The sequence below is a fragment of the Mus musculus genome, chromosome 18 (genome assembly GCF_000001635.26).
Source record: "Mus musculus strain C57BL/6J chromosome 18, GRCm38.p6 C57BL/6J".
Taxonomy (NCBI): Eukaryota; Metazoa; Chordata; class Mammalia; order Rodentia; family Muridae; genus Mus; species Mus musculus.
Window position 1 is genome coordinate 47,921,771 of NC_000084.6, and position 17,283 is coordinate 47,939,053.

General features: G+C 39.6%; 1 long non-coding RNA gene across 1 annotated transcript in view; it reads left to right on the forward strand.

The window, feature by feature from the left end:
* The first annotated feature begins 1,070 nt into the window (after positions 1-1,070).
* Positions 1,071-17,283, forward strand: part of G630055G22Rik (RIKEN cDNA G630055G22 gene) — a 185,140-nt gene continuing 168,927 nt past the window's right edge. The window contains exons 1-2 of the long non-coding RNA NR_045404.1: positions 1,071-1,329; positions 13,857-14,008. This is a non-coding gene — a long non-coding RNA (RIKEN cDNA G630055G22 gene). The remainder of the gene's footprint in view (positions 1,330-13,856; positions 14,009-17,283) is intronic.

A 17,283-nucleotide genomic window follows, 5' to 3' on the forward strand; every position in this document is an offset into this window, starting at 1 on the left:
TCAACAAAGATGATGGACCTAAGCAATAGATTACTTGTAGACAGTATCATTTGCTATAATATAGCAATGTTTGATAACAGCAAAAGTATGAGTTTTTTTATAGCCTGCTATGTATCTCTATTTCTTTTTAAAACTATATTTAACTTTTTTACTTATTCCCTTTATATCCTGCTCACTGGGTCTTTCCCAGTCACCCTCCCACAATCAATCCTTCTCCGTTCCTCCTCCCATTCTCCTATGATCTGGTGGAGGCCCCCTGAGTGTGCCCCCCACCCCCTGTGCTGACCACACTTCATGTCTTTGCAAGTCTAGGTACTTCCTCTCCCAGTAATGCCAAACAGGGCAGCCCAGTCAGTAGAACATATCCCATTTACAGGAAACGGCTCCTGGGATAGCCCCTGTTCCAGTTGTTTGGGACCCTCTTATCTCTGTTTCTAATCTGGTCTCTATATGTCTCTTCCTAGCCACGAATTGAGTACCTTTGAATCCTTTGACTTCTTAAAATACGCCAGTGACATCTTTTTTTTCATGAACGCTTTGGAGGGTACTTGCCAGGAATTTGAGACCTACAAAGGGTAATGGTCGCTTCACAGCTGTCGAGAGACCAATGACTTTTTTTTTTTTTTTAAAAAAACACGAGTGTTGGATTTTTCCAGGCAGAACTTCTTTTGATTCATGCTCGTGTAGGAAAAGCATGCATTTCATAAAGCAAGGCACTTAGGTGGTTCCCAGGGACACCCAATTACAAAACCCCCTGTCAGCAGTGCTGTCGTCCCCCAACAGTGCAAGCCAAGAATAACTTAAGCCTTCTCATGAGCCTTCATTACCACCAAGAACTCTAAACAGACATACCTGAGGGAACAGAGAAATGACAGCCAGAGCTCCCATAGGCCGGTAAGCACATTGTTGAACAAGTTCCAGAATTTTCTCCGAAAGGGATTGTTGGGAAAATGAGACACAGTGCAGGGTTTGAGTCTACAGTGGAATTAGTTTAAGGCATGTTGCATTAGTATATTGAACTTCCCCATGCTACTGCTGCTTTGGGAGTTTGAAGACATGGTATGTGCTGTGCAGATCTGCAGGGACTCACACAGCAGCGACATGCGGCCCTGTAAGAGGACTGCTACAAATTGAGCCCCAGGAAAGCAGGGCTGGGCCCAACTGCACTAACTTAGGCTCTCCCCCAAGGACAGACTCGGGGGAGCCTGGGCACTCAAAGGAGCTGGTTGTGGCCAACATCCCATTTTTATGAGCAGCAGAATTTTACTAAATTAGGAAATAGAAGAATGAAGATGAATCAACTGCAACGTTGCTCCTTCTGACTACACAGTGAGACAGTCCTTTTCTAGTTTGATGGGGTATCTTGGATAGATAACCTTGCTTGTTGCTCTAGGCTTTCTTTGACTATTTTTTCTTCTTTTCCCCCCTTAATTTCTAGAAAAATCTTCCTGGACTCCTGGAGTTGCTATTTGTATCCAAGGAATAGTCTTAACCTGTTTCTTGTAAACTTGAGGGCATTTGATCCCCACACAGCCTCATAGCATATCCCCTTTATCCTAGTCCCCAAATCCTCACTTAGATTTACTGGTTGAGATGTCTACACTTAACTTCAAATATGAGCAAAAGTAAAAATAAATGTTTACATTGTCTCACAAAGGTTTTATTATAGCATTACATGTGTCTCCCATGATCCATCTTCATAAGGACAGTAGGATAAGGTGGAGAGGTGTCAATGAGCCTTAAATTATTTTTTAAAAAGATTTATTTATTTTAAATATGTAAGTACACTGTCATTGTCTTCAGACACACCAGAAGAGGGCATCAGATCCCATCTCAGATGGTTGGGAGTCACCATGTGGTTGCTGGAAATTGAACTCAGGACTCGTGGAAGAACAGTCTGTGCTCTTAACTGCTGAGCCATCTCTCCAGCCCGAGCATTAGATTTTTAACATGGTTGAAATCTAGACTCCTAATGTTGTCAAAGAGGTTTTGTTGGTAGAGTTGGGAAAGGTCTGACTCTGAAGGATTCACAAGATGCCAACCTGTAAGACTTCTTGTTCGTGGAACTTGAGTTAGGTTGAGAACGATGGGGAACAGGCTGGCAAAGCTGGAGTAAGAGAACAGAACCAGAGCCCCTTTCTGGCCAAATGAGCAAAGGATAGCATGGAGGTTTCTGACACTCTGAGAGCCCTTGTGGTAAAGTCACTGCCTTTACTTGGGGAGTACTAGGTCCATAAATGGAATTTAAAAATTTTTTTAATGTTTCTTTTGTTTCCATTATTAATCAGCTCAGCAAAGTGTTCTTAATTAGCTCAGGATCTCTCCATACTTTCATTTATTTTCTTTAAGCCTGCCTCTTATGTGGAAGAAGGTATTTTTCCTATCTTTCTTACCTTATTCCTACTGTATTATCCACTAGATTTATTTGAAATTCTCTTTAAAACTACTTAATTTTTGGAATACTTTTAGAATTAAGACAGGTTGTAAAATCAAGGGTGATGAGGCAAGAGACTCAGCAGTTGAAGGCTAACCTGGGATGTACTGAGATTTGAAATCAGCGTGGCCTAGGTGAAGCTGTGTTTTAAAAATTAAAAAACACACACTGAGTTACTGAATGCCATCATTTGGTTCCCATAGTGACAACACATGTTCAATCACAGTACAGCGATCTGTAAACTTAATATTACATTAATAGTCAGTATTTTTACTTTAACAGTTTTGTAGCATATCTTTTCTTTAAAAAGAAATCTGATTTGCATTTCCCTGATGATTAAGGATGTTGAACACTTTTTCAGGTGCTTCTTAGCCATTAGATATTCCTCAGTTGAGAATTCTTTGTTTAGTTCTGTGCCCCATTTTTAATGGGGTTATTTGATTTTCTGGAGTCCATCTTCTTGAGTTCTTTATATATATTGGATATTAGTCCCCCATTATTGGGAAGAGAAGCCCCTTGGTCTTGCAAACTTTATATGCCCCAGTACAGGGGAATGCCAGGACCAAGACGTGGGAGTGGGTGGGTAGGGGAGCAGGGCTGGGGGAGGATATAGGGGACTTTCAGGATAGCATTTAAAATGTAAATGAAGAAAATACTTAATACAAAATTGGAAAAAGTAAAAAAAAAAATCTGACGTAGGCACTGGAGAGATAGCTTAGTGGTTAATAGTGCTGGCTGCCTTTACAGAGAATCTGAGTTTGATTCTATGCACCCACAATGTAGCTAATGACCACATGATCTTTATAGGAGATCTCCCATCATCTTCTGACTTTTGAGACATAAGGCAGACACACAGTGCGCATAAATACACACATCAAAGTACTGACATTAATAACAAATAATAAACCTCAAAAAGTTTCCTGGTTTAGACTTCAATTTCAGTTTTCTTTTTACTTTGCTTCTTTGCCTCATTTTAATTTTTTGAATTAGCCTATTTCCTTGGTAGACTACATTATTTTGAATACATTTATTATTTCTCAAATATCAGATTGATAATATCTATTTTTATTTTTATTTTTTTGGTCAAAAGTGTTGTGAATGTGGGAGTCTGTCATTCTAGTTGGCTATGTCAGGTGGTCATGGTACTTGGTAGTGATGTTCATTTTGCTCACTTGATTAAGGTTTTGTAAGTTCAGTGTTTATTTACTAACACTGTCATTGCAAAGCTCACGAGGTGACATGGCTTAAGGTAACAGAGCTTTATTCCCTCACAGTCCTTTACTCTGGGAGTCTGACTTCAAGCTTTCTTTAGGACTTTGTTCCCTCCTAGTTCAGTGCCAATATTGCCTTGGCTTTGGTGAAGGTCTCATGGTGGACAGAGACATAGTAGGTGGTGCTGAGGGGCATTAATCACATGGTGAAAAAGGAAGGGGGTGGGTTAAAGGCAGGTCTTACTCTTTATATAGTTTATCTCTAGAGAGCATGTACTGAGGGTTTACTGTGAACTACCTTAATCCCTTCAGAGGTTTGCATTCCTAAATGAACTAAACACACATGGTTGTCCCTCCTCTTAAAGGTCTTATTTACCTTTAAACTTCCAAAACAGGAAGAAAGTACATGCAAACTATAGCAATGACATTCTGAGGTGGATTTTAGAGAAACACCATCAAATGTTGAGTTACATCCTTAGAGAAATGAACATCTTTGCTCTATACAGTACTCAGACTCGGCTATTTCCTTATAGCAACAACAAATGTGACCTTATACATAAGGTCATTGAAGATGTAATTTGCTCAATGGAAATGAGGAACTATTTTCTCTTTTATAATAATTAAGAGCCTTGTGTATGGTTGATCTGAGATCACACAAATGCAATTTTTTCATTTTTATTCTTGGACTTTCCACTATTATATCCCAAAGATGATTCTTGCTAGAATTCTCTCCTCTCCCATTTACTTATTTTAAAAAACTTTTAATGCTAATATGAGCTCATTTATAATTTTCTTTTGTTATAATCTACTGCTCTAATTACATTCCCATTATTTGCTAAAATTGTCCTAGATTTGGCCCCTGGGAGATTGTGGATTTACGTCTCTTCCTTATGACCTTGTCATGTGCAACACAGTGACATTTCCCCTGGTGACTCTGCTCATGTTCAGGTATCTCTGTCTGAATTACTGTTACACCGTTACGGTGCCTTTGCGCTTTTGTAGTCTTGCTTTTATTCCTTAGCTCTTCTTCTGGTTTGTTTGTTCTCCAGGCTCATCTCTTATATTAGTTCCTGTATCATTACAATTTCCTTTTTACTTTTTAAGATGAAGAATTAAATCCGAGGAGTATGGATGTAAATTACTCTAGCTTGGTTAAGTCTCTGTTTTATGTGTTTGCTACTCACTTAGCATCCAATATTTTGTGTTTTCTTGGGGAGGGAGGGGAATCTCATAATGGAACATGGAATGTTCTTTCTAAGTATAAAAACACTCCAACTTTCTTCTGGCATAGATTTCTAAGCACCTGGGTTTCTTTGTATTAAACACTAAGTACTACTGACAAATTTTTGCTTGGCTTTAAATCCTTACTAACTTTAATTAAATACACCAAGCAGCTTTCCCCCACATTCCTAAAGCCTTAATTATAGGAGCACAGACACAATGAGGGGGCCTTTCCTCTGACAGGGTGGAGTAAGTAAGTGTGGCTGGATAAGTGTTTGCTGGAGCATTAAGTCAGAGAGAGCCAAACCAAGGCTCTTTTATTATTATTTATTTTTTTGAGAAAATGGATTTGCAAAGCACTTTTGTCAACTTCATTTGAGATTGAATTCATGAACATATACCCATCATCAATAACCTGGTTAGGGATGGAGGATTGTTTGCTTGGCTGTTACATACCTGCCATGAATCTGTTTAAAGGGGCAGCTTGTATACTCTGAAAAGTTGTGTTACATCTCACATGAGGTTATTATTTTTATTGCATTATTAGAAGATAGAGTATATCTAACTAACTTGAGAATGTGTGTACTGTGAAATGTAGAACAATTTTTCTTTTAAGTCTTGTTCCTCTGCAAAGAATAAGTGCACACAGTAACTGTAGAATTAAGGAGGATTATTCTCACATGTGGCCACAGTGAGTTCGTATGGACACGTACTTTCCTAAGCCCTTGATTATAGTTTACCTACGGTGATTTATTAATCCAGGCATCATTGGGGACAGGAAACTCCAATCAGCATTCTGTATAACTAGTTTTTTATTTCTATACGGTTATCATAAGGTAACAGTTTGATATGAGACAAATATTCTAAATTATCTGAAAATTCTCAATAACAAATTGATTTGTAGAGGAAAGACTACTCGGGAATGGAAAAGCAAGTATATGTTGTATTCTTGATGGCCTGAGATGTGCACATTTGGGAGACATACAAAGAAGAGCTCACTAATGTTGGATTTTTGTGATCCAAAGACAATGTTGAAGATAGCAGTGAATTGTCAGCTGCAGAGTATGGGGCTGAAATCTGTGTGGGAAGAAGAGAGATCATAAGAGATCTATAGAAGATAAAAATCAGGCTGCAACCAACCAACCACATTGGAAAGAGAGGAGAAATGTCTGAAGGGTACATTCAGTTTGCTTGCTGTGAGATAAGAGTCGGTATTCTCATTTGGTAAGTAACAGCTGTAACAGAGTTCAGGCTACAAATGCTCTGCATGGCCAGAGCTATGTTCATTTCTGTTGCACAACTGCAACCACTCAGATTGGAGGACAGTTGTTCGAGAAATGGAAGAGGAAATTCTTTCCAGGTTTTTTTTTTCTGTCTTGGAAATATTTTATATCTGAGGATATGAAATGATTTTTTTTTAATGGGCTGATCTTTGCTGGCTCCCCTGGGATACAGAGTTATACACACCAACTAATATGTCGTCTGTCACTAAACATTACAGAATTGGGCATGTTACATGTAGAAGAACTGAAACCTGGAGATTTACAGCAACTAACTATATTTGAACCCTAATTATCTGATTCCAACGTTTTCCTGTCTTCTTAATTTCTGTAATGGTGATCAGTTAATATTAATAAGATTTTGTCAGGTACGCGCTGAAGACCTCTTAAACATAACCTGCTCCTGGAGACACTAAGGACAGAGTGGCACTAGGGACAAGATCACTTGGTTCTGAGTTCTGTGCACACACAAATGCACTCACACCTCAGAAAATGCCCATAGAAGAGGTGGCTCAAAGGAGTAAAGGACCAGGGCTTTAGTACTTCAGAAGGCAGAATGGCCATCGGATTATGGTTACTTAGCTCTAGACTCCATGCTAGCCACCATGTCCTGCATACTTTGTCCCTCAGACACACAACTCCATATGACCAAGGTGCGCTTATCAATAAGCTGCAATAATCACATTATATGCCCCCATTAGTAGGCAACCCGAGCTACTCTCAGAAGCAAGCTTAACAGGGCTCAAATGGAGGAGGCACGTCTGTAAATTCCCCAGATCTCACGTAGATTCAGCTGAAGTGTGTACTACCATTGGCTCCAGCTATGAGAATTATTCTCCACCTAACTCAATTTCCAAAAGATGCTGTGTCAGAAGAATCAGAGAACAGCACCCCTCAAAGACCAATTTTCTATCTTTCATAACATTTTCCTAAATTTGAGAAGTGGGGGAAATCATCCACTGAATATGTTGCCTTCATTATGGAGACAGATTAAACCTCATTGGTCTTTTATGTTGAATTCTAAACTATGGATGCATACTCCAGCCAATATGTGTTGGAGACCATCCGCTCACAAAAGGATTCTTTTCTCAGTACTCTGCCAAGCCCTGGAGTTCACTGCTGGCTTTTTTTTTTTTTTTCTTTTCAGTAACAGCTTTCTTAATTAAGACCAGCGAGGAGACATTCTCTCCTTTTCTTCCTCCTTCTCCTCTTCCTCTCTTCCTCCTCCTCCTCCCCTTCCTCCTCCTCCTCCTCCTCCTCCTCCTCCTCCTCCTCCTCCTCCTCCTCCTCCTCCTCCTCCTCCTTTTCTTTCCTGTCCCGCCCCTTCCTCCTTTTCCTGAGTTCAAGCATGGACAATCTGTTGCAAGGACTTGCTTATAGAGAATAATGGACAATTATCTCTTTAGAAAAAGATGGGTGGCTTTTGCAAGAGTTGATTAATACCAAATGATGTTGCTTGAAACAATTGTGGGAAGGGTGTTGGCGATGGTGAAGGAGTAAGCTGTAGATGCTTGCTGTGTCTTATTTTCCTTGGCGACTGTCATAAGCAATAAAACTTGTCTTTTGTGTGACTTCTTGGCATTGCCAAAGGTGAGAACTAGAAAGTCTGTGTCCTATTCCTGCCTCTGTCCTTGATTTATCACTAAGCACAATACCCACCACAGCATGCTTCTTCTTCTTGTTCTTCTTTTTTTTTTTTTTCATTTTCTAAGGCAGTAGACATGCCCTTACTTGGATTTCCATCACATATTTTCTTTGTCTTCTTTCTTTTTATTGGTTATTTTATTTATTTATATTTCAAATGTTGTCCCCCTTCCCTGTTTCTCCTCCTAAAAACCACTCATCCCATGTTCCCCTGCTTCTGTGAGGTTGCTCTCCCACCCACCCTTTCCTGCCTCACCACCCTAGCATTCCTCTACACTGGAGCATCGAGACTCCACAGGGCCAAGGGCCACCTCTCCCATTGATGCCAGATAAGGCTATCCTCTGCTACATATGCAGCTGGAGCCATGTGTCCCTCCATGTGTTGGTTTAGTCCCTGGGAGCCCTAGGGGTGTCTGGTTAGTTGATATTGTTGTTCTTCCTATAGAGACCATATCCAGTGGATAGGCATAGCCCCCATTTGAGGGGTAGGGCCACCCACCCATTTCAAAAATTTTAACCCAGAATCTCTCCTGTCTAAAGGAAATGCAGGGACAAAGAATGGAGACTGAAGGAAAGGCCATTTAGAGACAGCCCCACCTGGGGATCTATCCCATCTACAGAAACAAACCCAGACACTATTGCTGATGCCAAGAAGCACTTGCTGCCAGGAGCCTGGTATGGCTGTCCACAGATGTGAATGCTTGCAACCAACCACTGTACTGAGCATGGGGACCCCAATGGAAGAACAACAATGTCATATATTTTCTATTGCAACATCAACTATGTGGGACTCTAAATTGTGACATAAAACTTCACATTAGTCAGAGTCTGGGAGGTCTCTAAATGCTGAGTGATTTCAGAGGCTAAGCTGGACTAAAATGAAGATCTGTGGTCAGTTCCAGTCGATGGAAATTCCAAGTTCTCTGAAATTGTGTGAGCCTGTCATCTTCATCACCACCCAGTGCACAGATGCTAACACAAGCCATTGTTTGCTCCATCTGGTCAACTGAGGCCTAAGCATATCTCTCTTCTGGGGAAGAGAGGGGAAAATACTAAAAGAACAAGCAGTTTGGAATCGCTCACCCATTCATGGAGCTTATAAATACATATGTGAAGCTGCCTACGCAGATTCTGGTTGAACAAGAGTGTTTGCTGTGGAATGCTGTCACTCGAGAAATGTAGCTGCATCTGCTCCTTCCCATTTTTAGGATGCTGTCCTTAGAATAGTTCACCCCAACCCAGTTCTCTGCTATGAAGGGAGGATTCTGAGTATGGGTGGGAAGGGAAGTGAGAATATGGTGGCATATAGACAGATTGTACAATCAACATCCAGAATGGGGTCTCCATCTTTTCCATCGTTATTTTTGCAAATGGCCATCACAAAAGAAGGGCATTGTATATATGGTATGGGAAGGGGTTAGTGTCTGGAATGACTACACAAGGCTAGCACTTTAGTTAGGTAGGGAGACAGGTTTCACTGCCCATATCATAACAGAGTAGTGAGATTCTTGTGAATCCTGACACAAACGTTGGCTTGGACATTGCTATTGAAGATGACGTAATGCTCTCTTACCCTCTTATTCTCTTGCTCTTACTCTTGCTCCCTGGCTCTCCCCTCTCTGCCTCCCCTCCCCACCAATGTGGCCATGACTGGACTCTACTTCTCTACTTTTCTCCCTCTCTCTGCCTTTTACAATAAATGCCTTAAAACCAAACCAAGTCAAAAATAAAACAAAAGATGATATAACAGTGAAATATAACAGAAGTTTAAGTAAGACATACACACATACACATATACTTTAAGGCAAACACATACTTACATATTTATGTTCTAGCCAAATACATGAGTGTGTATATATAATGTAGTATACTGCATCACACTGTCAGTTTTATATGATATTTTATTCAATGTAAAAGATTAAAAACAAGATGGATTTTTAAATGGGCATCATTATTCAAGGATTTTGTTTCAAGGCAAATCACTCTTTGTATGAATTTCTTGGATTAAATATTTTTATTTTACCTTTATGTACTATATGGATGTGATACATTCTTATGAAGGTGCAATGGCTGTTTGTAGGAGCTTGTTCCCATCTTCTATCACGAAAGTCCCAGGAATAGAATTCAGATCACTGTATTTCCTGGCAAGAGACTTCCTTGCTCTCAGAGGCACTTCCTCAGCCCAGCAAAAGGCATGTTCTGAAGGAACCGTCCTTCAAGTTAGAGTGTCTGTCAGCTGTAAGGGTGGAGTGTACCTCAGGCACCACCTGTGAAGGGCCATGTCTACTATGGATCTTTGTTTCTGGAGACCTGGGCTATGGTTTAGACCATGACCTTGAGTTGCTGATAGAATGTGTTTCAAATACTTTCATTGTTTCCATTGGTTTTATTTTGTCTATGAAGAAAAAGACAATTCTTATTCCTTCCTAGTTTGTTCACTCAGGTATATGTGGGTGGCTTTCTGGCTTCCTGGTTGGCTCTCATGTTTCTGCTGACCTTTCTTAGGGCTCAAGGATTCAAATACATGTGTTTTCACATGGCACAATCAATAAGTATTACTAGTGAAATGAGCTGTACAGTCACTATGGTATCCATTTAAACTCCCATTAGTTACATTTTTACTCGTTAAGCATCATTAAGTAAGCATTCTCAGCCCTGAGTATCTCACACCTCAAAGTCTTACAAATGCTGGCTCATGAATCCTAATAAATGCCCATGAATGGTTTTGAGCATATGACATCATGTTTCTCAGTCAGTACGAGAGTGGCTGATTGAAGTTAGGCATATGTTTCTACTGGCAAGTAGGAGAAGAAAATGTGCCAAATGTGGCTATTGGAAAGTACTGTTCTCAATAAATTTTTTTTTTCTAGATGGTGTTTGGTATATAATGTGCTGGTAATTGTCCTTAGCTTCTATTGTTGAAAGATGTTACACACGTTGGTAAGCCACACTCAGGGGCTGGTCTATATGCATGGAGAGGGGTGGTCAATGTGGAGGATACTGAGAGGGTCAGAGTAAAGTTTCTGTCTGTAAACTAGACATGGCATTAATAGTTCAAGGTAGAACAATAATTCTGAAATGGGAAAGCCAGAAGGAGTTGAAGTTAGGTCTAGGGAATCAAGGTGTCAGCAGGAGGCCCATGTTTCATACTGACCCAGACAAAGTTTCTTTAAGGTCTGTGGTCAAGGTAAGAGGTGCTTGCAAGTCTATTGGCCTCAAATGCTATCTGGGCATCCTATATGTATATGTTATATGCTCTATGTAATCAGTTTCATTCACATTACTAGTAGTATAAACCACTGTAAAGAACTATAAAATAGTAAACATAAGTATTCTAAGTTTAGGTTTCTCACCTAATCCCTTAGAAACTAATTTATTAAACTAACTTTTTCATTCTCCAATAATTTCTAATTTTGCATTATGTGGTTTTTTATTAGATATTTTCTTTATTTATATTTCAAATGTCATCCCCTTTTCCTAGTTTCCTCTCCAAAGCTCCCCTATCCTCACCCTCTTCCCCCTGTTCTGCAACCTACCCACTCCTGCTTCCAGGCCCTGGCATTCCCCTACATTGGGGAATAGAACCTTCATAGGACCAAAGGTCTCTCCTCACACTGATAAACAACTAGGCCATCCTCTGCTACATATGCAGCTAGAGCCATGAGTCTCTCTCTGTGTTTTCTTTGATTGGTGGTTTAGTCCCAGGGAGCTCTGGAGTTACTGGTTAGTTCATATTGTTGTTCCTCCTATGGGGCTGCAAACCCTGTCAGCTCCTTGGGTACTTTCTCTAGATCCTTCATTGTGGACCCTATGCTAATGGATGACTGTGAGCATCCACTTCTGTATTAGTCATACACTGGCAGAGCCTCTCAGGAGACAGCTATACCAGGCTCCTGTCAGCAATCTCTTGTTAGCATCTGCAATAGTGTTTGGGTTTGGTGGTTGTTTATGGAATGGATCCACAGGTGGGGCAGTCTCTGGATAGTCATGTCTTCAGTCTCTGCTCCAAACTTTGTCTCTGTAACTTCTTCCATGGGTATTTTGTTCCCCCTTCTAAGAAGGATCAAAGTGTTGATACTTTGGTCTTCCTTCTTCTTGAGTTTCATGTGTTTTGCAAATTGTATCTTGGGTATTCCCAGCTTCTGGGCTAAAATCCACTTCTCAGTGACTGCATATCATGTGTGTTCTTTTGAGATTGGGTTACCTCACTTAGGATGATATCATCCAGATCCATCCATGTGTCTAAGAATTTCAATAATCCATTGTTTTTAATAACTGAGTAGTAGGCCACTGTGTAAATGTACCATATTTTCTTTATCCATTCCTCTGTTGACAGAACATCTGGGTTCTTTCCAGCCTCTGGCTATTATAAATAGGGCTGCTATGAACATAGTGGAGCATGTGTCTTTATTTCAAGTTGGAACATCTTCTGGGTATATTTCCAGGAGTGGTATTGCTGGATCTTACAGTAGAACTACATCCAATTTTCTGAGGAACCGCCAACAGATTTCCAGAGTGGTTGTACCAGCTTGCAATCCCACCAGCAATGGAGGAGTATTCCTCTTTCTCCAAATCCTTGCCAGCATCTGCTGTCCTCTGAGATTTTGATCTTGGCCATTCTGACTTGTATGAGGTTGAATCTCAGGGTTGTTTTGATTTGCATTTCCCTGATGATTAAGGATGTTGAACATTATTTTTAGGTGCTTCTAAGCCATGTGCTAGTCCTCAGTTGAGAATTCTTTATCTCTGTGCCCCACTTTTTAATAAGGTCATTTGATTTTCTGGAGTCCATCTTCTTGAGTTCTTTATATATATTGGATATTAGCCCCCATCAGATTTAGGATTGGTAAAGATCTTTTCGCAATTGGTTGGTTGCCTTTTTGTCTTATTGACAGTGTAATTTGCCTTACAGAAGCTTTGCAATTTTATGAGGTCCCATTTGTCGATTCTTGATCTTACAGCACAGGCCATTGCTGTTCGGTTCAGGAATTTTTCCCCTGTGCCCATATCTTTGCTGCTCTTTCCCACTTTCTCCTCTATAAGTTTCAGTGTCTCTGGTTTTATGTGGAGTTCCTTGATCCACTTAGATTTGAGCTTTTTACAAGCTCAAAGGACAGATCAATTTTCATTCTTCTACATGATAACCACCAGTTGAGCCAGCATCATTTGTTGAAAATGCTGTCCTATTTTCCACTGGATAATTTTAGCTCCCTTGTTAAAGATCAAGTTACCATTGGTGTGTGGGTTCTTTTCTGGGTCTTCAATTCTATTCCATTGATTTACCTGTCTGTTGCTGTACCAGTACCATGAAGTTTTTAATCACAATTGCTCTGTTGTACAGGTTGAGGTCAGGCATGGTGATTCCTCCAGAGGTTCTTTTATTGTTGAGAATAGTTTTTGCTATCCCTATCTTTTATTGTTGAGACTAGTTTTTGCTATCCTTTTGTTATTCCAGATGAATTTGCAAATTGCCCTCTCTATCTCTGTGAAGAATTGAGTTGGGATTTTGATGGGGATTGCATTGAATATGTAGATTGCTTTTGGCAATCTTGTGTTAACTTGCTTCCTTTTATTCTAGAGCTTTTAGGTGTGCTGTCAAGCTATTCGTGTATGCTCTCTCCAGATTCTTTTTGGCCACTCAGAGCTATGAGTTTTCCTCTTAGGAGTGCTTTCATTGTGTCCCATAAGTTTAGATATGTTGTGGCTTCACTTTCATTAAACTCTAAAAAGTCTTTAATTTCTTTCTTGACCAAGTTATCATTGAGTAGAGTGTTATTCATTTTCCACATGTGTGTGGGCTTTCTATTATTTATGTTGATATTGAAGATCAGCCTTAGTCCATGGTGACCTGATAGGATGCATGGGAGTAGTTCAATACTTCTGTATCTGTCGAGACCTGTTTGTTGACTGATTATATGGTCAATTTTGGAGAAGGTACCATGAGATGCTGAGAAGAAGGTATATCCTTTTGTTTTACGATAAAAATTTCTATATATATCAGTTAAATCCATTTGTTTCCTAACTTCTGTTAATTTCACGGTGTCTCTGTTTGGTTTCTCTTCCCAGGATCTGTCCATTGATGAGAGTGAGGTGCTGAAGTCTTCCACTATTATTGTGTGCTGTACAATGTGTGTTTTGAGCTTTACTAAAGTTTCTTTAATGAATGTGGATGCCCTTGCATTTGAAGCATAGAAGTTCAGAATTGAGAGTTCAACTTGGTAAGTTTTACCTTTGATGAGTATGAAGTGTCCCTCCTTATCTTTTTGATAACCAGTCGGAAGTTGATTTTATTCGATATTAGAATGGCTACTCCAGCTTGTTTCTTTGGACCATTTGCTTGGAAAATTGTTTTCCAGCCTTTTACTCTGAGTTAGTGTCTGTCTTTGTCCCTCAGCTGGGTTTCCTGTATGCAGCACAATGTTGGGTCCTCTTTACTTCGCCAGTCTCTTAGCCTATGTCTTTTTGGTTGGGGATTTGAATCCATTGATATTAAGATATATTAAGGAAAAGTCATTGTTGCTTCCTGGTTTTTTTGTTCTTAGAGTTGGAATTTTGTTCAAGTGGCTATCTTCTTTTAGGTTTGTTGAAAGATTACTTTCTTTCTTTTTCTAGGGTGTAATTTCCCTCCTTGTGTTGGAGTTTTCCCTTTATTATCCTTTGAAGGGCTGGATTTGTGGAAAGATATTGTGTAAATTTGGTTTTCTCATGGAATACCTTTGTGTCTCTATCTATGGTAATTGAGAGTTTTGCTGTGTGTAGTAGCCTGGGCTGGCATTTGTGCTCTCTTAGGGTCTGTATGACATTTGCTCAGGATCTCTGGCTTTCATAATCTCTGGTGAGAAATCTCGTGTAATTCTAATAGGCCTGCCTTTACATGTTACTTGACCTTTTTCCCTTACTGCTTTTAATACTCTTTCTTTGTTTAGTGTACTTGGTGTTTTGATTATTATGTGACAGGTGGAATTTCTTTTCTGGTCCAAACTATTTGGGGTTCTGTAGGCTTCTTGTATGTTCATGGGCATCTCTTTCTTTTGGTTGTGGAAATTTTCTTATATAATTTTGTTGAAGATATTTACTGATCTTTAAGTTGGAAATCTTCCTTTTCATCTATACCTGTTATCCTTAGGTTTAGTCTTCTCATTGTGTTCTAGATTTCTTGGATATTTTGTGTTAGTTTGTTTCTTTTTTGCATTTTGCATTTTCTTTGATTGTTGTGTCAATGTTTTCTATAGTATCTTCTGTACCTGAGATTCTGTCTTTTATCTCTTGTATTCTGTTTGTTAGGCTTGCATATATGGCTCCTGACTTTTTTTCTAGGTTTCCTTTTTCAGAGTTGTCTTCCTTTGTGATTTTTTTTCTAATTGTTTCTACTTCCATTTTTAGATCCTAGATGGTTTTGTTCAATTCTTTCACCTGTTTGTATGCATTCTCCTGTATTTCTTTAAGGGAGTTATTTATGTTCTTCTTAATGTCCTCTATTATCATCACAAGAAGTGACTTTAGATCCATATCTTGCTTTTCTGATGTGATGGTATATCCGGGACTTGCTATGGTGGGAGAGTTTGGTTCTGATGATGCCAAGTAAACTTGGTTCCTGTTGCTTCTGTTCTTATGCTTGCCTCCTGCCATCTGATTATCTCTGATTGGAGCCTGTCTTTTCTGTAATCACAGTTGAGTCCGAAATTCTCAGAGTCCAGCTTTCTTTGAGATTCTGTGATTCTGGGATCCTGGGATGCTGAGATTCTGGGTGTGTCAGAGTTCTTGGCAGTCAAGCTTCCTCTGAGACCCTGAGATCCTGGTGTGACCAAGCTCCTACGATCCTGGACTCCTATGATCCTGGGCATGTTGGAGCACCTGGAAGTGGTACCTCCTCTGGGGACCGTGGGGCTTTCTGCTGAGTTCTAAACCAAGGTGGACCAGCACCAACCATTAGGAACCTGAGCCACTAATCAGGCAGGCTTTCTGTGTCTGTGCTCCAGCTGTCCCCAGGAACCATGGTTCTGTTGGAGCAGATGTTGTGTTTCACTCACCAGCGATCTTAAGATCCTGGGTGTGCTAGGGCACCTGTGAGGTGGTGGAAAGTCCTCTGGAGACTGTGGGACTGCCTGCCGAGTTTGGGCCCAAGGTGAACTGGTGCTGGCACTGACTGGAAGGCACATTATTTTCTTTTATACATGGCTTTTCATACTATACATTTAGACAACTACTTGGTTGGGTTTTTTGTTTGTTTGTTTGTTGTTTGTTTGTTTGTTTGTTTGTTTTTTTGGTTTCTTTTTTTTGGTTCACAAAATGGGCTCAATATCTTTTTTCAATAAAGTCCTAATTATCTGCAGCTGCCAACTTCTCAGAGCCTGGACTCATCTGAAGGGGTAATTGAGAGATTTCTGGATCTGAGTGGCTTGTGCATGTCTTTAAGAGATTGTTTTGACTGATGAGTGATATGGAGTGTCCAGCCCAGGGTGGGGTGGTACCATCCCTAGGCAGGTGGATCTAGGCTGTAGAGGAAAGCTAGCTGAATAGTAAGACAGCGAGGAGGAATAAGTAGTTTTGCACTAAGTTTCTGCTTGAGTTCCTGCTCTGACTTCCCTCCATGATGGAGTATAATCTGGACGTATAATCTGTTCAAATCCTCCCCCTCCCCTTTCCCCTGTGAAGCTGGCTTTGGTTATGCTTTATCTACAGTAACCAGGACAAGGTGTGAAGGAACAGGACAAATTAGAGATTCATTATAAAGGGTGGACTTGAAGGAACTATTTACATAATGTAATAGAAAAACATCTAACTGAATGTTTTAGATAAAAGGGACAGTTTTAGCTTTTATTATGCAAATGAATTTCTCTCCATCCTTTATTTCCTATTGTATTCAGAAACTATCTTACTTATTATGTGGCCAGGTGATATATTTAATTCTCTTAATGTGATATTGTTAAGTCAGTAATTTTTGTCTTTTCATAATTTCTTTTGTTCCCTTTCTTATGGAGTAATCTTTCTGGATTATGACACATTTTAAAAACTTGTTTTACTGAAAGCATAAAAGAAAAGAAATAACTGCACCTATAGCAGACATCAATCTATGTAAGGCAATTAACCAAAATATAAATATAACCAATTGTTCAGCTATCTTAGAAATCCCTCCATAAACCACAATATTGCCTCACATAAATTTAATAGGAACCAATCAATGTGTTCTCATTATTATTTAATGTCCATGTAGTGCAAAAGTATATACAAGACTCTATACAAAATGTAATTGTGTCTTGAAACCAATAAAATAGGGATCATTTAGCATGTAATTTCTGGGAGGATTATTACCCATGGATACATCATAAGCACAGTGATCTTGTCCTGCTATAAAGATACATTTATATTACATGGGACTATGAAGTTGACACAGGAATTATAGTTTCAAACTTTTTAAAGCTATTTCTAGAGTTGTTGACCAACATTTTTGTTGGTATTGCATGGTTTAACCTAATTTCCATTACTGGGCAGA